Raw genomic sequence first — 22322 nt, 5'->3', positions numbered from 1 at the left:
GTTTCAGCCTATGCTTATTTCAATATTTGGTTACTGCAATTTTTGCAGTGTTGGTATTTTACACTCTTATTCACAAAGTGTAGATAAAAGTACAGTACATCTCATGACATAGATTGTATAAACATTAAAAGCTATTATTATTTTTACCCAAGGTAGAGTGAATTCAGATACAGCATACTGGGTCCGTTTTTGAATTTTCAACTTGTCTAAACTTTCTTGCCATTCATAAACATCCCAACACATGATAGAATTCTGAAATCCTCAGGGTCTGAAATCCTCATAGCCTGTTTGTTCAGGCCCCTACTAGCAGAGACACTGGTGTCTATACTCTGACAATTGTGTAAAAATAGCTTTCATATAAAGAAAACTGTGATCATGTTAACAAAAGCGGCATGTTGTCTTTCAAAGTAATAAATCAAAGTAATAAATTGTCTATTTGTATTTCAGCTTTCCCTGCCTCTTTGTTGTGGAGCACTCAGTAACTGAACAGACATGTGGCCTTGGGAGTTACAGCCTGCCAGAACACCTGACATAACGTGGCCAAGTATTTCCGACATCATAAAACAAATCATTTTGTTATCAAACAGTGTTGTGGTACTCGAGACCAGTCTCAAGACCACTTTTTGAAGGTCAGAATCGACCACATTTTTACTTGGTCTTGTCTCGGTCTCAGACATAGAGAACTCAGGATTTTATTTCACAACCGTTCAAGACCACAACTGTGGGGATTTCACTAAATTGCCTGTGTATTGTCTGATTTACTTGTTCACATCATTATTGTGATTGGATGTAAAACTCATCTCATTATCTGTAGCCACTTTATCCTGCTCTACAGGGTCGCAGGCAAGCTGGAACCTATCCCAGCTGACTACAGGCGAAAGGCGGGGTACACCCTGGACAAGTCGCCAGATCATCACAGGGCTGACACATAGACAACCATTCACACTTACAGTCAATTTAGAGTCACCAGTTAACCTAACCTGCATGTCTTTGGGGGAAACCAGAGCACCCAAAGGAAACCCACATGGACAACATGCAAACTCTACAAAGAAAGGTGCAAACCCAGACCTTCTTGCTGGGAGGCAACAGCGCTAACCACTACACCATCATGGATGTAAAACTTCCTGTTTCAAATGCAACTAATAACGTGACTCAGTGATAATTTGAATTTTTCTTCCTGTTAATGGCTGACACCCCTCCTCCACACCCCTTCACACACACTGTTCTGGTCCTGGGCTTGGTCTTGACTTGGTCTTGCCCTGCCTTGGTCTTGGTCTTGACTTGCTCTCAACCCCTCAGAATCTTGGTCTTGTCTTGGTCTCAATACACTCTGGTCTTGGTCATGGCTTGGTCTCGGTTTAGGTGGTCTTAACTACAACACTACCATCAAAAAATTGTGCTCCAACAATAAAATACAGATTACAGGTAAAAACAAGTTGTATCAAAGTTTATTAAGTTTATGAAATACAGTTAAACTTTTTTAAAACCATGATCTATTTTGGTACGTCTGTCCTTTCATTTAAGCGAGTAACCCTTGGTGTGCAGTGCTTTCATTTTGTGACAGCAAGACTTAAATTAAATTGATAAAGCCTGGCTGCTTGCCTGTCCAGCTATCTATCTACAGCTGTATCTATCTAATACTTTCCTCATGTTCTTCCTCACTAACTTTAGCTATCTCTTTTTTGCATTCATATTAATTTGTGTATACATACATCTATCAGTCATAACATTAAAATCACTGACAGGTGAATTGAATAGCATTGATTATCTCACAACAATGGCACCTGTTACCTGCCAAGAGGTGGGATATATTAGGCAGCAAGAGAACAGTCAGTTCTTGAAGTTGATGTGTTGGGAGCAGGAAAAAATGGGCAAGCGTAAGGATCTGAGTGACTTTGAAAAGGGCCAAATTGTGATGGCGAGATGACTGGGTCTGAGCATCTCCAAAACAGCAGGTCTTGTGGCATGTTCCTGGTATGCAGTGGTTAGTATCTACCAAAAGTGGTCCAAGGAAGGACACCTGGGTCATGGGCACCCAATGTACTTGGGGAGTGAAGGTGAGCCCATCTGATCTGATCCTGTAGAAGAGCTACTGTAGCACAAATTGCTGAAAAAGCTAATGCTGGCTATGGTAGAAAGGTGTCAGAATGCACAGTGCATCTGCACTACATATGGTGCTGCGTAGTCGCAGAATGGTCAGAGTGCCCAATATGACCTCTGTCCACTGCTAAAATCGCCTACAATAGGCACGTAAGCATCAGAACTGGACCATAGAGCAGTAGAAGAAGGTGGGCTGGTCTGACAAATCACGTTTTGTTTTACATTATATAGACAGCTGGGTGTGTGCATTGCTTACCTAGGGAAGAAGGCAAGCCGGTGGAGGCAGTGTGACGCTCTGGGCAAAGTTCTGCTGGGAAACCTTGGGTCCTGACATTCATGTGGATGTTACTTTGACACGTACCACCTACCTAAACATTTTTGCAGACCAAGTACACCTGTTCATGGCAACAGTATTCACTAATGACAGTGGCCTCTTTCAGCAGGATAATGCACTCTGACACACTGTAAATATTGTTCAGGAATTGTTTAAGAGTTAAAGGTGTTGACTTGGCATCCAGTTTCCCCAGATCTCAATCTTATCAAGCAACTGTAGGATGTGCTGGATAAACAAGTCTGATCCATGGAAGCCCTACCTCGCAACTCACAACTTAGAGGATTTAAAAGATCTGCTGCTAACATCTTGGTGCCAGGTACCACAGCACACCTTCAGAGGTCTTGTGGAGTCTATATCTTGAGCTGTTTTGGTGGCACAAGGGGAAACTGTTGTGGCTAATCAGTGTATGTGTGTGTGTGTGTATATGTGTTTTTGTTTTTAAATTATATCTTCTGTCTGATTAAACATGACTACTCTGCCAATTAATGTAATTTCTTGTTTCCAAAAGTACATTTCCGTTCTTGCATATCCCTGTATCTAAAGCCTAAATGTACAGTATAACCTGCTGCGTGATGCCTGCTGTATCCTATGTTTTTTTTTACACTTATATGAGTGCGAGATTAAAAAAAGGTAGCACAGATGGTATGGTCAGATGCACTGCTTATATCTCTGTGTCCTTTAATCTCCCCTTGTTGTGTGTGCGCTCTTTCATGGCAGGCCCAGGCTTCAGTCTTACAGCCTGAAGGGAGGAATAAACAAGCACCTCTGGGAGAGAGGGAGACAGCTAGAAGAGGGAGGGGGAGCTGCGGAATAACAGAATAAAGATGGGGAGAAGAGTCCAAGAGGAGCTCAGCTTTGGATCGAAACCTGAGCTTGGTGCTGTGGTTTGCTATCTCTCAATAGCAGAAATGGAGAGTAAGTGAGATGTGTGGGGTTTTCTGCACAATGTTTTTCAGAGTCAGGTTTTTGGTCTGCAGTATGTGTGCATGACACACTAGCCTTATAAGTAGCTCATATATGCATACACATACACAGTTCCTGAGGGGACAGGGGGGAAAACTTCTGTAGTAGCCAGAAGAAGTGTATATGAGTTTGACTCATTGTGTTTTACATTTTGTTGGAAATAAATCCAGAGGTTGCATCATATGAGAACATTTGCAAAAGTAGTGACACAGACTGACTGTTTCCTGAAATCCATTTTGAAATCCTGAAAATTAGAAATGCCTAATTTATCCTAAAAAAAAGAAATATTTGAGAAATATCTTATGAATACGCAAATACATTTGTTTTTCTCTGAGCTCTTAGTTGTCAAAGTCAGTAGAGAAAACCTTGTTCGCCCACTTTATCCAGCCATCATGGGGGATGGACTAGACGCTAAGTTGCTTCATTTGTAATGTTATGCAAGATTGATTTGGAGAACTGAGCATCCTTGTGTCTCTTTGATTTTAAATCAATGCTGCACCATAACCTTAGAACCGTTCCCCAGCCTCGGTATACCTCTTAATGAGTGGGTTTTATTCACATGATACCCAGATTTCTGTTGCTGCTGTCCACTTTGAGTGAAAATATCAATGATCCGAAAAGAAGAATACAAAAGATTTTACACACTTTCTTGCGAACATTGTGTATGTTAACAGTGTTCTATTAAACAAAGAGGGGTGGGAAACAAGTTATCATCAATCGTCCAAAGAAATTTTCAGACAGTACCTTCTGCTCTTAGATCTTTGAAGTGAAAGGAGATCATAATGATCAGGAACTGAGACATTTTTGAAAAATAACATTTAACAATTATTCATCGATAATCACTGAGCCTGAGGTGGATAATTGTTTTAGTATAAATACACAGGTGATTATTTAAAAAAAAATCATATTAAAAAATATTTCAAACTTCAAAGCAGCATGCAAATGTAATAACGGCGTGGCGCAGATTTGTCACTTATTGATGCCGACTCACATAAAATACTTTGTTTTGAAACAGATAAAATAAATCACAATCCCACCTTATCTTTAAATAGTTTTAGACCAAACTTCGTAGCATCTTTAGTGCTTTTAGGAACAGCATTTTCTTTCATTATTTGTAATTCTTCCTCACTTATGGTGACAAAGCGATCAGCTGCCATTTTGCCAAGTCGCTCGAGGTGATTATCGAGAAACAGTCCGAATTTCTCAACCAATCAGTGCACGACTTTCTATAATCACCTGTGTATTTATAATAATGCTCATTATAGGCTGTGATGTGTCATTGTCATTGATATTAAGTGAGAACTGAATACAGTCTTTTCTCTGGCACATCCATGTTCCTTCATCATGAGTCAAGCTTTCCCTTCCATTTTAAAACATCTTTGGTGTCACATCACAGTACAGCTCTTGAATCTGATAAGTTATCTCTTTAGCTATCACATTTCACATGTTTTTATCAAATCGTCTATTCCAGGTTTAGCATTTCACTTTGAAAGAATAGGTAAGAGACGTACACACATCAGAGATTTAATCATACAGATTTGGCATCTTTATGAAAACGAAAGGAGTGTAATTTACTTGACTCGTGGTTGGGGTTATCAAAGAAAAAGTACAGCTTTTAAGTCAGTTTGTACTATCTCGATTTAGGCTTCATAATTTGGACCAGAAATTAAATAAATAACTCAAACACAAAAAGCGTTTTTTATGAGTCTTGTCTCAGACCAGGCTTTGTGTTTGATAATAGTGGCGCAGCATGAAAAAAAAAAAAGCTTGTAAAATAATTGTTTATTTATTTATTGCAGTTGCATGCTTGTGGATTTGTGCCTGGTGTTTGCTTTTAATTGCCAAGTGATTAAGAACATTGCCAACCACATTCTCTTGGCTTTGCAAATTGAAAACATATGATAAATACAGTCATTTGTAAATTAGCTATTAGATTCAGGGTTTTATTTCAGATTAGATATTTTATGATAAGTGATATGTAACTCATAAGAAATTATATATTTATATTCCTTATAAATATGTATATTTATATTCCTTTTGTACGACACACAATGCTATTTGAGTAAATATGGGTTTTTTTTGCCAAATTTATATGAAATTTAGTAAAATGTCTCTCATCCTTAAATATTTTATTGACACGAGCTGTTGTACTTTAATATGTACATTTTCTCTCTCCCCGAGTACAGAATGACCCCACCAGCCCCCCAAACCCCAGGATCCTAGCAGATGAGCCCTTAACTCCGGTGTGTGTGGTATGGAGCCACTGAGACTGGAGGCCACCTGCTATTTTATCCAATGATTTTCCTTTTTTTTTAGTAGTAACTGTTCTGTTTTTGTACACGCAGCGTGCGAGATCCTAACTGCCTCTTTGGTAGCCCTCCACTGCCAGCCAATGCGATCCTAAATGCAGCGGGACGAGTGGTCCGGCGAACAACACAAAGTGTGTATGGCGAATTTGCTTAAAGTGCGGTGGCGTCTACGCAAATGCGAGTGGCAGGCAACACCAAGGATGTTTTGAATGGAAAATCGGGCATTGTGGGAAGAGTTTGCTGCCTCTGACCCTGGCTGCTACCAGACAAGCAAGTGTGAAATCTGTATGAAAGGTAAGCAGCTGATAACATTACCCAACAAAGGCAATATCATCTTCCCCCCTCCACATTTTTCTTTCCACCATTCTCATCTGTCTCCACCGATCTTTTTTTACTGCTCTTTTCCTCTGTATTCGCTCTTCAGTTTCGCTTTACCTTTCCTAGTTATTTTCCTTTTTAATTGAACTGCACTCGAACAATAAATAACAAATGGAAATTGGTGTTCTGTAAACAGTGTCGTAGGAAGGACTGGTATTCTACTGGCAGTGTGCATCTGTTTTTTTTTTTGTTATCCCGCTCAGGATGGACTGCACTGGCATTGCACAGCTGTCCTTTCATTTTCAAAGCTTGTTTGATTTTTTTCTAACCGTCATCCCCCCCCGCCCGAGTCTCATCTCACACTGTGATCACATCCAGCTCTACGTCCTAATGTTTACTGAGCAATTAGGAGCAAAATCACTTGTGCCTGTGGGGTCTGTTGCCATAGTTACAATAGGGTTTTCAAGGTCTATCATCTGGTCCTCAGCGTCCACCAATCAGCTGCAAGCGCCGAAGCTTCAACATAAAGTAAAGATGCACATCGTTCACCAACACTGTAGTAAGGACCTGAAACAGATCCATGAGTATTACAAAGTACTCTGGAGTGGCAAGTAGGCGACTGCGTCCAGTCATGGCGGATCTTGGAAATCACAGCGGAGGAGACACCCAGCAGGAGAGGCAGGTGAGAGCATCGTCCATTTTGAGACTTAGCTAAGACTACTCCATGAAACAAGACTGAGAATGAGCTAACAAGATTAGCATTAAGCGCCAAATAATATAACTGGGCATGGGATGATAAATTTGGTTATGGTCGCACGGACGGTGGCTGTGCAAAGAATGGGCGCAAAACAAAATTAAGCTTGGCTGTACTTCAAAAAAATTTGAGTCAAAGGCTTCTTAGTTCAATTTGTTTGTCGGAAACCGCGATCAAAGAGCTCCAGTCAGGCTCTTGTTCAGTTGTGACACATTTTTTTTTCCCTTGTAATTTTTTGTAAAAATGAGAACCCGTTGAAAACTTAATTTGATCAGTCAGAGTACATCTACATCTTCATCTTTTGTGTGCAGAGCTCTGTGTGTATGTAAAATTGGCCTAGATTAATCATAGCACTCTAAATCTCATTATATGGAACATCTGAGAAAATGGCATCTTCAAACACCTCTTTGGACGGAGGGGGGGCTTTAAATTCAGGCCTTCATCAGATCAAAGGCCTCAGATCGGGGATGAATTTCTGTTTTTCGCCGGATATGTTTGGAATCGAGCATGCTCAGAAAAATAAGCGCCATGGTGAGGCGTAAGCAGCCGGAACTCCATGTTCACGCCGCCCTCCTATCGAGCGGCCCAGGAGCCTGTCAATACGGTGATATGATTTCAGTAAGAAAAGAGGACCTCCCTTCAATAACAGTCTTAAAAGGGGGCTAGAGTTGAAAGCAGAAGAAAGAAAGGGACGATGGAGGGAAGAGGCGGCTCACCAGCTGAATCCAGCCAATATTAAAGATGGCGGCTGGGCATGCCGCAGACTGCGTAGCACTGGACCCAATCTGTGGAAAGACAATTGGAATAGTCTTTGCTTCAGTATAGGTACCACACAGTCCTGACCCCACATGAACATGGTAGGTGCACCATTTGTGTAATATTTCACCACCATGTGTAATAGCTGCTGTTACTTCTCTCTGAAATATATTTCTTGCTCTTTTTTATCTTTCTCTTTTATTCATGGCTTACATTTTTGTATCAAATCATGTGTTGCCTTTCTTCCGTTATGACCCCCTTTCTTCCTTTTTTTTTTTTCAAAGCTAGCACATCAATTGTTTTGACTGCTTTAAGCAGGCTACCATCTCAAACTGGAAATAACGACAATCTTTTGTGTTTTTCCTCTCTGTGCTCTGTGCGCTCTCTGTGCGTTGTTCAATTTAACAAAGTCTACACAATAATACATCTCTCATCCATTTATCTGTTGCTAGATGCACCTCTGTGTTTTAAGCGCTACCTCCAAACTAGCAAAATGATGGAAAATGCATTTATTTTATGCTTTTCTTTATGCATACGGTAACATTAATCACTGGTTTCAGTATTAAGTAAACTCCAGGCGGCAAATCATTTAATCCTCTGTGCCTAATCCACTTGGTGGATTGTTAGCCACTATATATTCAGGAATGACAAAAGATATCAGCAGGACTCCAAAACACACTTTGACAGGCTTTCGGTACCTCTTCTCCAAAGAATCTCAAACACTTAAAAGAGCAGCTTATCAATACACCAAAGACACCCTCTCTTTATGATATCCCAATCACTGAAAATCGCTCAACTATTATTCAGCACACTGCTTTTCTCTCAGCTTCAAAGAGCTCCCAAAATATCATAATTTTTTTTCTCTTCTTGTCGGTCTTGTTCATTTCTGTGTCTCAAAAATCTGTAATTTCTTTATTATTAAGAGTGTTAGGATTTTTATTTCTGCCATTATACTGTTAATTGTATATTTAATTGACTTTGACTTGTTTGAGGGAATATAACTCATTTTTTGTATGTATCAGAAAAAGGACTGCACTCAGTTTTAACATCTAAATGGGCTTTTGTCAACTGATCATACCCCTCAGAAGATAAGCCCGTTTTAAGCACAGCCTACAAGGAGGCCTAAATCTGGACTGGCAGCTGGAACAAAAACCAACATAGAAGGATTCTGAGGGAAGAGAATGCGTTTTCTTGTCAAGGAGACTTTTATCATGACATCAGAATGAATTCTTTAGTAGTTTTAGATTGGTGATATTAATTATTTATACTGAAAAAAAAGAAAAATAACTTAAAACATAAAGAATGAAAAAAGCATCATGTTTATATTAATTTTGTAATGCATCTAAACTTGCAATGTGTCATGAATGAATAGAAGAGAGAGAAAGAAAGTTATACCAACTGACCTGGGCAACAAACTAACGACCTATTAAAAAAAATAAAAAAGAACAGTAGTGTTTTCAAAATATTTCAGATAGTCAAGTTTATAAATGGTTGTTCATTATTATTATTATTATTATTATTATTATTATTATTATTATTATTATTATTATTATCTATTTATTAATAGCAGTGTTTATACAGGAGGCTCTCATCACCATGGTGTCTTTTTCAGAGAGGTCCTGTGTGTGTGTGTGTGTGTATATATATATATATATATATATATATATATATATATATATATATATATATATATATATATATATATATGCACATTTATTATTAATACTGCTACAGAACTTGTTACTTTAAAATAAATGCATATACAGTTTACTGACTGTATCAACCCCACAAATGGCAAGCTGTCTCTGAGCCGCTGTGATTAGAGGCCAAAAGAACACCTGCAGACCTCAGTGCTTTTCTTCAGAGTCTCATTCAGCCAACATGGCTGTCATCACCTTTTTATTGAACATGTGAGGCACATATTAGTCTTTCACAGCTCCTGAAATAGTTTCAACCAAGTCAGTGCAGACCAAATTTAGTGACATGCTGCTGAGAGATTAAAATGTGCTTTGTCTCATATATATTTATATTTTTCTTGACAGTTGATGTTCCTTTGTACAGCTTCATCTAGTCTTACAAGTGTCAGTGTGGCAATAACGTTGGTGCAAGCTAAGATAAGATAAAAAACTCACCTATGAGGGAAATTCAGGGGAAAAATAACACAATATATACACTATATACAATATATATAGAGGATATTACATGTTTGCGCGAAGATATGAAGTTTATATCTGAGTGGTGAAAATATTCATGAGTGATGAAGTGAACGAGTGAAAATATTTTTCAACATGAGAAGATAAACTTCATATCTTCATGCAACAGTGTAAGGTTCTTTATATTAAATGGACACATCCACAAAAAATAAACATGTAAGTTAATCAAAAGAATATTAATTTTGAACCGGTTCACCATTTTGACAACGCGCGTCTAATCAGTGGGAAACAACTGGGAGTGACGTCATTGGAGTGAAATATCGGGGAATATGTCACTCAGATCTGAGACGCATTCCGTATGAAAAATATGAGCTTTTCAACACGAGAAGATAAACTTTATATCTTCAAGCCAACGTGTGATTTTCTTCTTATTATATCGACACATTCACAAACAAAAAGTAAATTAATCAAAACAATTAACTGATTTCCTCACAAGTGACATATGATTTATGTCATGGTTTTGGTTCTCCATGTCCCAGATGGAGCTCATAAGAAAAATACGAGTGGTGTATTTCCCAGTAAAACACTCGTGTCCATATATATAAAATGTATGTGTGTGTTAAAATATTGCACATTAAAAATGTAATGATTGCATAGAAAGTTATAGTTCTATAATATTATTGCACAGGGGTGAAACAAAAGATAATTGGAAGGATACTCAGTAGAGTCCATACCTCCATCAAGCCACATATTATCAACATCAAAATCTAATCACTTGAACCTAGGATAATACTAAAGCTCTACACCAAATTTCATCCAAATCCGTCCACTACTTTTTGAGTCACGCTGGGAACAGATTAAAAAAAAAATCCTGGATCCACATACATATCCAGATTTGCATCAAAATCTAAGCAATTGTTCCTTAGCCCATGGTTCACGTTTCCACCAAATTTCATCAAAATCTGTTCACTACTTTTTGATTTATGTTGGGCACAAACAAACAGAGGTGAAAACCTCCTCCAACAATGTTGGTGGAGGTAAATATGATACATTCATGACAAAATAATTTGACTAATTAATTTGCAGTAACTAATTAAGTGAAATAAAGTGAATGGGAAATAGTCATAGTTAGACTATGAAACAGAATCTAATGTGGTAATGTAATGTAGCAATGTCATATATCCTTTCTAACGTAAAAACAATTAGAGAAACATGATTGTGTCACCAAATACAGAAGGTGTATTCTTAATTCTGAAGTGACATCAGACTGCATGAAGTAATGCTCGGGAATGTAATACTACATTCAACTAAAGGGTGTAACTCGTAATTTCCACCCTCCGACTTGGAAAAACAAAAGAAAACGCTTCCTCAACTCAGAATTCCTACTAAAGATGGTCTCCTCAACCCTGAATTCAGCAAGTGACATCAAATCAACAAGGCTGCTCACAGCACGAACAGTGAACAAAGTAGCACTTCTTACTTTATAGACAGTATATTCAGTATTTGCATTAGATCAAAAAACATGCAGACATATTTCACTGTACTAAGAAGAAACTACATCACAGTTAGCTTGTTGCTAACCCCCCCCCACACACACACACAAAAACCCCAAACAAAAAAAACAAAAAAACACAAACGTGGAGGCGTCCATGTTTTTTATTTGCCTTTGTAGCTCAAATGCACAGAGGTCCAAAATGATGTAATTCTGAGTTCTGATTTCTTACTTTCCAATGTATGTCAAATGCAGCATAAGTATTGTTTTCCAAATAACTTATTCTATCCCATTTACATTTTACATTTACATTAACATCTAACGAGTAAAGAAATAATGCTAAATAAAATCCTGTTAAGGAACAAATTGTCTGCTTATATGTGATACATGTCATTAATGATATTGATTACATTACTATCACTATTACTATCACTACAGTCTTACATGTTGTTACACCCAAACATGGGTGATTTTAGGTGAGCAAATACAAACATACTCCAAATAAAAACATGTTTTGGAAATTTCATCGTGATAATTCAGTTTTAATGGCGTTTATGATGTTTTAATGACAGTGTTAGCATGTATTATATAGCAACATATGAACAACAACGTTAGAAATGCAGGAATTTGACAAGCTGAGCAATCTGAGAAATATGACTGTGTATTAAAAGTAATCTTTAGTATTGTTTTTGGTCTTCATGTCAAAGCTGTGAAAATCTTTCATTTTTTGGGACCAAAAGGTCACCAGTTCAATTCCCTGGACCAGCAGGAATGGCTGAAGTGCCCTTGAGCAAGGCACCTAACTCCCAACTGCTCCCCAGGCTGCTCTGGGTATGTTGTACATTGCTCTGGATTGTACATTGCGTCTGCTAAATGCATCCAGTGTAATGTAATATAATGTAATGTAATGAATCAGCAACCCAAACTTTGTGCATATCACATGAATCACGGGAATGAGAAATAAAGTTCTTTAATGTTCAGTTCTAGGAATAGTTTTATGTTAACAGCACTAGTTAATGTGTATCCTTAAAAGTCTAAAATTTTATTTTACTCTCTCAATCGCCTTCAAAACCTGAAATTACTTATTTACGTTTGTTCCGAACGGGTGCAAAGTCCAGTACAGGGTCAGCTCCTCAGAAACCTTTACCACAACTGTTTTTATTTTCGGTTTTGGTTCCTGCTTGTGTAAGCACAATACGTTACAAGATAATATCATAAAGGTTATTGTAATGTGCCTAATCACACTGTAATTGAGCAGATGATATCATAGGTGACTGAATTTATTGGGTTGCTGTCCTGCCCAGGGTCACGTAGCACAGCATTCCTGTTTTATAGATCAGCCTGCTGTCTTTGTAATAGAAAATTGTTCCTGCTGATAAAGATGTACCAAAGTGCTATAGATGTCTCATCGAACAAAACCTTTGGAATTATATAAAAGGAATTACATGTGTGGAGTATTTATTGTTAATCCCTTACTGTCTCATTACAAAGCCTTATACTGGGTTTCTGAAAAGTCAGTAATCAGTGAGAGTCAAGCTACATGTGTTTAATTTTGGATTTATTACAGTATTTACAACATATGCTCCACATGTTCGCCCTTATACTTACGCATTTTCTTAGATGATAGATCTGAGAGGGCGGCACGGTGGTGTAGTGGTTAGCGCTGTCGCCTCACAGCAAGAAGGTCCGGGTTCGAGCCCTGTGGCTGGCGAGGGCCTTTCTGTGTGGAGTTTGCATGTTGTCCACGTGGGTTTGCTCCGGTTTGACCGTACAGTAGGTGTGAGTGAGTGCGAATGGTTGTTTGCGTCTATGTGTCAGCCCTGTGATGACCTGGCGACTTGTCCAGGGTGTACCCCGCCTTTCGCCCGTAGTCAGCTGGGATAGGCTCCAGCTTGCCTGCGACCCTGTAGGACAGGATAAACCGGCTAGAGATAATGAGATGAGATAGATCTGAGAGGATTTTGAGGATTTTGCTTAGTATATTCAGATTGACATATTTGCTCAACATATTCCCATTGGTTCCTGACTTTTCAGACACCCTGTCGTCGTCTTCTTCTTCTTCTTCTTCTTCTTCTTCCTAATTCCTTAATATTCTAATATTTGTGCAAACATAATACATTTTGTCTTCCAGCATCCATTTTTAAATCATAGCCCTGATTGCTCTTATTTGTAATTTTAGCTGCTCGTGCATTTTTATATTCATGACCTGACTTATGCAGATCAACATCCAACTTCCTCTTTTGTGCTGAAAACTCTTTGGTGATGCACAAAAGTTTCAGTTTGAGACTAATTGAGACCCATTTAACATGTATATTATTTTAATGTGATATATTTTTTCAAGGATGCTTTTGGTTTTTAGAAACTTTTGAGGAGTGTTATTGATTGGTTTCTCCAATTGTATGTGTGTAATGTTTATTTCATAGCATCATTTTTACCCATTCTTTTGAAGGTGCCAATAATTATGGCACTGATGGTATATATTATGCGGATTTCTACATTTGTATAAATATTTATGGACCTTTAATATTTCAATGTTTCAGTTGTTGGTCATAGCATTTATGGACATGAGTGTTTTACTGGAAAATACGCCTCTCGTATTTTTCATACAAGCTCCATCCGGGCCATGGAGAACCAAAACCGTGAGGTACATCTCTATATGTCACTCGTGAGGAAATTGATGAATTGTTTTGATAAATTTGGGTACTTTTTCCTTTGTGAATATATGTATATAATAAAAAGAAAATCACATGTTGGCTTGAAGATATGAAGTTTATCTTCTCGTGTTGAAAAACTCACATTTTTCATATGAAATACTGTACATTGCGGATCTGAGTGACATATTTCCCGATATTTCACGCTGATGACATCACTCCCAGTGTTTTCCCGATGACTAGATATGCGTTGTCAAATTGGTGAACTGGTTCAAAATTCAAATTCTTTTGATTAACTTATGTATTTGTTTTGTGGATGTGTCCATACAATATAAAGAACATTACAGAGTGGTGTGAAGATGTGAAATTTATCTTCTCGTGTTGAAAATATTTTGACTCGTTTGCTTCGTTCACTCATGGTATATCCCTTCATCACTCAAAGATAAACTTCATGGTGCTTTGAGATATACTGTATTATTTCCTGAGCAATCAGTGTGAGTGAACCAGAATGAATATTGCATTCTGGCCATTTTACCTTTATTTATTTTTACCATTCCCATTTTATCAATTTGTCAGAGTGTTAAGTTTAAATTATCATCAAGTTTAATACTTTAAAGAGAAAAAGGAAAAATAAGATGTGCTTTACTTACTGAACCTACATGCATAAGGTAACATATAACATTCGTATAAATTCTGCATTCTGCAATTCCTCTCAAGACTGCTTTATAGCTGCTTTATAAATGTACAGGTACTTATACTGGGCGGCACGGTGGTGTAGTGGTTAGCGCTGTCGCCTCACAGCAAGAAGGTCCGGGTTCGAGCCACGTGGCCGGCGAGGGCCTTTCTGTGTGGAGTTTGCATGTTCTCCCCGTGTCCACGTGGGTTTCCTCCGGGTGCTCCGGTTTCCCCCACAGTCCAAACACATGCAGGTTAGGTTAACTGGTGACTCTAAATTGACCGTAGGTGTGAATGTGAGTGTGAATGGTTGTCTGTGTCTATGTGTCAGCCCTGTGATGACCTGGCGACTTGTCCAGGGTGTACCCCGCCTTTCGCCCGTAGTCAGCTGGGATAGGCTCCAGCTTGCCTGCGACCCTGTAGAACAGGATAAAGCAGCTAGAGATAATGAGATGAGGTACTTATACTGAAATTGCACCTGTCACATCATTTGTCTTGATGTTGCAAGGCCACTCAACAGGTAGCTGATTGGCAGCTACAGCTGCCAGTCCTGAACTTTGTCAAACCTGCTGATAAATAGTTTCTTCTGAGACTGTGGATTGGAAGAACTAAACAAAGAACACTGTTAAATGCAACCATGTGGCCATCCTTGGGATATTATTAAGCCAAATGACTTTCAAAGGGCATAATTCTTGCTAAGCTACTGCCCAAAACAATGCTTTGTAAGAGCTCCAGTGTTAAAGATTAATTTGGGTTTTGAACAATTAACAAATACTTCTCCAATCTGTGTGATCTGTGCCAAATCACCGACTTTGTTCCAAATGCCTCCATTTTCTCTTTTCCCTCTTGATTGTTTCCAAGTGGTTGGTCAGAGTCCTTGCCCTAAGTTAATATGCACCCATGGCCATGTGTTGGCTCGCTGTGGGGGGCCCAGTGATCAAAGCCAGGCCTCAGGAAGGGCAAGGATAGGGTTGAGTTTGCAGCTGCTGATGCCATCTGATTTGAATGCTGGCCGAGTGGACCTTATGCTGTTCAGTGGGCCAAATATGGAAGGCCTGTTCTTCTCTGGAGGGCTCGTAAACCTGTCACAATCATGAGCAGAGTCCTGTGTTTTATCTTGTATATGTTACATACTGGAATATACACTACATGTATCTTGGCATGTGTGATGCTGCTCAACACAGAACAGTACAATTATGCAATACACACATCAGGAAGTGATGCTGCATATACACCAACAAATTCACAAAACAACTTATTTGGTGTGTGGATAAGTACCTGATGTAGACATGACTATTCAGTGAAATATGGTGATAAGTATAGACATGGCAAAATGCATAGACATAGTACATACTGACACATTGATAAAATGGGAACGGTAAAAAAAAAAAAATCCCCCATACTGATATGTCCAGAAATTCCACTTTTCTAGGATTTTTGAGAATCCTGGGCATAAGGGATGCACAGTCATTTTTTTCTGATGTACTTAAACACTCTAGATTTGTGTGGTTTATAATCTCTATATATGTAAACACTATGGATTATTACTCTTGAGTGTTTGATGAAACTCACTGGTCCATGACATGCCGAACACTTTTGTGAAACTTCACCACATTAGGCAGGATAAACGCCTCACATCGTAATTCATTTCTCAACATTTCTACATCCAGCATTTAGTCAAACAAACAGGACTTCAGCTTCCTTGGAGGGCCACAAGGCTTAGAATTAGCTTTTGAACATAGCGTATATATACAGACAGGGTATATGCACTCAAAAATCCAATTATTGTTATTGATAATCTGATTGGTCTGATGACAACATGGCTCAGACAGCTCCAACATGAATGATTTATATTAATGTGCTCGTTCTAATATGTTACTGTTACTGTAATCATACACGGGGCGTGTACGGTATATTGCAGATGCTCCACATCATCTAAGACTAATAATAAAAAGAGATTTTAAAAGGTGCTGTTGTTTATAAAGTAAAATGTATAATCATTGATGTGGAGGTGATTTTTCTTAGATGATATTTATTTAACATTTAGGGAAGAAGTCTCAAGTGTCAAGGATTTATAACAATGACAGTGCTTTGTACAGTTTCCCAGCACGGGAACATTTTCAGGACAGAGGAGTTTACACAGAAAAATGGTTGCTCAGAAAAATGCTTTTTTTTTTGAGAGAGAGAGAGAGAGAGAGAGAGATTCTGGTGAGGGAATTACTTTATTGCAGCTATAACGTAATTGAGAAGAAGAACTAACTTGTCTCTCGGACCTCGGACGTTCCACAACATTAAATCTTAACCATAAACCATTAAAATGCTCAACTTGTCATTCATTAATACATTAAAATTGTAATCATTGGCAAATCGCTGTGTTATAAGTGGAATAACACACTTCAGACCATATGGTTATACAAAAATGATCCACATCGGCTTGGTGTGATGTGGCACAATGTGAATTGGTGCATTTTTTTTTCACATAACTGCACAGTCTGTTGTGTGAAATTCTTTACAAACTAGAAAGATCAGGTTCACTGCAGTCCACTGACCTCCTGGTTACAAATTGTACGAACTATACTAAATCATAAACAATGCTTCTAGGAACTTACAATTTAGCTTTCCACATAACTGACGTTTTCATTTTAGTGTGTAATCCTTACTCTCAATGATAGCCAAAGTACTTACTAGTTTACTAATTTTCTCTGGAAATAGTATTTCTGGGATTAATATGTATTAACATTGGTTTGCACTGCACTCTTGAAAACTTTTCTAAAGCGGATCCAATTGGGCCTTGGCAGTAACGCAAACCCTCTGTTGCCAGGTTGTATTTACAGTGCTCTCCACAATTATTGGCCTCCCTTGTAAAGATTAGTATAAAGGTTTGGGGAAAAAAATCCACCTGTTGTTGAAGTTGCTTCATCTCGTGCTGAAAAACTGAGAAAAATCCTATCTTTAATTGTAATAAATTTATTCAGAAAAAAACAAATCCCTCATCAAGAAATAATTATTTTCAACACGTGCCACTATATCTTGGCACACCTGCATTTAATACTTTGTACAGCCTCCCTTTGCCAGTAAAACAGCACTGAGTCTCCTATAACATTTTATAAGGTTGGAGATACAGAGCAGGGCATCTGAGACCGTTCCTCTTTACGCAATCTCTCCAGATCATCCAGGGTCCTCAGCCCTCTCTTGTGTTCTCTCCTCTTCAGGTCACCCCACAGGTTTTCACTGGGGTTCAGGTCAGGGGACTGAGATGGCCTTGGCAGAAGTTTGATTCTGTGCTCAGTGAACCATTTTTGTGTTGATTTGGACATATGCTTCAGATCAGTGTCCTGCTGGAAGATCCAGTGATGACCCAGTTTTTTCCTGGCAGAGGCAGTTAGATTTAGATTTGAAATGTCCTGGTATTTCATGGAGTCCATGATGCCATAGACAACCATCACCTGAAGCTCAACCCAGGCAAGATGGACGTAATCTACACTCCTGCTCCATCCTCTACACCCCGGACATCGTCATCTCCTTGGGGGACATCTCTAGGTCACCTTCACGCAGTGTGAAGAGCCTAGGGGTCATGTTTGATGACAACCTGTCCTCTCTAGCAAACATTGCTGCAGTGACCCAGACATGTAGATTCCTCCTCTACAACATTTGAAGGGTCTGCCCCTTCCTCACCACCTACTCTACTCAGCTCCTGGTCCAAGCACTGATCCTCTCCCTCTTGGATTACTGCAGCTCTCTCCTTGCTGGCCTTCCAGCATCTGCCATCAGACCCCTGCAGCTCATCCAGAGTGCTGCAGCTTGCCTGGTCTACAACCTCCCTCGTTCTTCCCATGTCACCCCTTTGCTTGGCAACCTGCACTGGCTACCTATCGTATCAAATTTAAGACACTGGTGCTAACTTACCAGGCTCTCAAGGGGTTAGGGCCAGCATACCTCCAGAGTCTGTTCCGCCCCTACATGCCAGCCAGATCCCTATGCTCCGGTACTACTGGTCACCTGGACCCTCCTCCTCTCCGCTCCTGTCCAGCCTGCTCAAGACTGCTGTCTGTCCTGGCACCCTGTTGGAGGAATGACCTTCCCATTGAGGTCAGAACTGCCGACTGCCTACCTTCAAGTGCAGACTGAAGACTCACCTCTTCAGGCTGCACCTCCCCCCTGCTTCCCTGTCCACTGTGTAATTGCATATTGGTTTTGACCAATCCAGACTGTGTACTGTCTAGCCTGGGGTTAACTGTTTGAGTTTTATTTTTCTCTATTTAGTTGTACTTTGTCAGTTCATTTGTAAGGTTGGTTTGTTTCCTTGGCTGTTTGCTGAGTATTGATACTTCAACAGAATATTATGCTAGGCATTATTCTGTCATTTGTTCAGTTGGCACTAGAACTTTCTTATCTAGAATTTCAGCACTTCGGGTACTTGACTTTTGCACTTATTGTATGTCACTCTGGATAAGTGTAATGTAATGCCATGTAATGTAATTGTAGGATTTACTTTTACATTTTTACAATGCATATGCAGTTATAATCACTATTTATTATGTATTTCACATGGTCTGTTGCTTTCCAGACATCAAAACACTTTCATATCTCTGTTTCAGATACGAATGGATACAATAAACAACCAAGAATGGCACAATTATCTGTGGATAGTCAACTCTCTAACTGGGAGAAAGCAGAAGATGTCGTTTTTACTGGCACTTGATCTCATTACTAGACTAGAGATGGTCTCTTTTGCCAGTGATTGGACATTCGGGGGAAGCCGGCCAATGCAAAACAGAAGCATCAACTTCCCCCAGGTGAGATATTTTACATTTAATTTTATAAATGCAGCTTTTAAACATCATCAGATTATGTGAATGATGTTGTTTGAACACTAGCCTTTACCCCAATGTTGGTCTCATGTTTAGATGTAGCGCTCTCTGTCACTTTTTCTACAGCTGTCTAGCAATTATTTGTTTCTTTAATTTGTGTCATTTTTATCGTAACAACTCACAGATTCCTTAACGAAGACAAATGTATAATTGTTGATATGGTGAAGCTTTCTTTTCGGAGAGTTTATTTTTCATGTCTGTTCGGAGTCTCTGTGTGTGATTGTCAGTGCTTTGTAACAACTTTTCCGCGATGAAAGAGTCTTCAGGACAGTGTTTGCGCTTTCCCATTTCTTTGTAACATAACAAGCTGTTATTTTCTTGTCGTATTAACTTCAAGAGAGCTAAATAAAGAGATTAATGAAGGAATGACTGTTTATAGATGCTCTTACGTAAGTGATAACAGGAACTACCTTCTCTTACAGACATTTCACAACCTTGAACGTAACTATAACCAGTTAAAAATTATAATATGTTGTTTGCTAATGAATTAAAAATTGAAATTGTTGGCAAATTGTTCGATAGGTTATATGTGAAAACTATTCATTATTCCTCTTGAAGCTTTGATGAAACTCACTGGTCCTTGATATGCCAAACATTTTGGAGAAACAGAAAGAAGGTAAACCCAACATGGAATACCGCTATAGGAAAATATTAGGAAAAGTATTCATTTTTTACTGATAATATTAACTCCGTTTTGTGTTAGGCCTCATCACATCACCCACTAGTGGATTATCTTCCTAAAGCAGCATGCCCTGTTGTGGTAACATCTTTGGAGATGTTGATAAGATGTTGATACACATAAGATGTTGCATCTTACAGTGGTGCTTGAAAGTTTGTGAACCCTTTAGAATTTTCTTTATTTCTGCATAAATATGACCTAAAACATCATCAGATTTTCACACAAGTCCTAAAAGTAAGTAAAGAGAACCCAGTTAAACAAATGAGACAAAAATATTATACTTGGTCATTTATTTACTGAGGAAAATGATCCAATATTACATATCTGTGAGTGGCAAAAGTATGTGAACCTCTAGGATTAGCAGTTAATTTGAAGGTGAAATTAAAGTCAGGTGTTTTCAATCAGTGGGATGACAATCAGGTGTGAGTGGGCACCTTGTTTTATTTAAAGAACAGGGATCTATCAAAGTCTGATTTTCACAACACATGTTTGTGGAAGTGTATCATGGCACGAACAAAGGAGATTTCTGAGGATCTCAGAAAAATCATTGTTGATGCTCATCAGGCTGGAAAAGGTTACAAAACCATCTCTAAAGAGTTTGGACTCCACCAATCCACAGTCAGACAGACTGTGTACAAATGGAGGAAATTCAAGACCATTGTTACCCTCCCCAGGAGTGGTTGACCAACAAAAATCACTCTAAAAGCAAGGCGTGTAATAGTCGGCGAGGTCACAAAGGACCCTAGGGTAACTTCTAAGCAACTGAAGGCCTCTCTCACATTGGCTAATGTTAATGTTCATGAGTCCACCATCAGGAGAACGCTGAACAACAATGGTGTGCATGGCAGGGTTGCAAGGAGAAAGCCACTGCTCTCCAAAAAAAACATTGCTGCTCATCTGCAGTTTGTTAAAGATCATGTGGACAAGCCAGAAGGCTATTGGAAAACATGTTTTGTGGACGGGTGAGACCAAAATAGAACTTTTTGGTTTAAATGAGAAGCATTATGTTTGGAGAAAGGAAAGCACTGCATTCCAGCATAAGAACCTTATCCCATCTGTGAAACATGGTGGTGGTAGTATCATGGTTTGGGCCTGTTTTGCTGCATCTGGGCCAGAATGGCTTGCCATTATTGATGGAACAATGAATTCTGAATTATACCAGCGAATTCTAAAGGAAAATGTCGGGACATCTGTCCATGAACTGAATCTCAAGAGAAGTTGGGTCATGCAGTAAGACAATGACCCTAAGCACACAAGTCATTCTACCAAATAATGATTAAAGAAGAATAAAGTTAATGTTTTGGAATGGCTAAGTCAAAGTCCTGACCTTAATCCAATCGAAATGTTGTGGAAGGACCTGAAGTGAGCAGTTCATGTGAGCAAACCCACCAACATCCCAGAGTTGAAGCTGTTCTGTATGGTGGAATGGGCTAAAATTCCTCCAAGCTGGTGTGCAGGACTGATCAACAGTTACCGGAAATGTTTAGATGCAGTTATTGCTGCACAAGGGGGTCAAACCAGATACTGAAAGCAAAGGTTCACATACTTTTGCCACTCACAGATATGTAATATTGGATCATTTTCCTCAATAAATAAATGATTAAGTATAATATTTTTGTCTCATTTGTTTAACTGGGTTCTCTTTATCTACTTTTAGGACTTGTGTGAAAATCTGATGATGTTTTAGGTCATATTTAGGCAGAAATATAGAAAATTCTAAAGGGGTCACAAACTTTCAAGCACCTCTGTATCTGAAGGCCAGAGAAAGTAGACGTTTTATGCCACAAGGTGTTTCCACTTAGCTCACGCATCAATGTCACTGCTCACTGCATATACATTGCGGCTGTAGCCACTTTCATGTTACAGTGGTTTACTTGACATTTCTATTTATGGTAAAGTAAGTGGTAAAAAACATGGATATAACTCTTTTTAGAAGGGTGTTGATGACTTTGATAACTGAAACTATCAGTCAAAAGACGGATGACACAAAACAGTAAGAGTAATTTGTTGGCGATACAGAAACATAAACTCATAAATAACAGACCTCTGAATGCCTTGACAGATAAATCAGTATTTAATGTTTTATAGTGTCATATAATAGATGTTCATATTTACTAAGTAAGATTTGCTAAGATTGCTAAGGTACAGTAATTTCAGGCCAGGTTTCCCAACTTGGCGTTTTGGTACCCCTAGAGGTTTGTGGTGGTATTGCAGAGGGTTCATAAGCCTGATAGAAAAGTAAGATATTTTACAAAATGGAAAATAAC

The sequence above is a fragment of the Neoarius graeffei genome, chromosome 16 (assembly GCF_027579695.1).
Source record: "Neoarius graeffei isolate fNeoGra1 chromosome 16, fNeoGra1.pri, whole genome shotgun sequence".
Classification (NCBI taxonomy): Eukaryota; Metazoa; Chordata; class Actinopteri; order Siluriformes; family Ariidae; genus Neoarius; species Neoarius graeffei.
Note: the sequence above shows the minus strand (reverse complement) of the source record.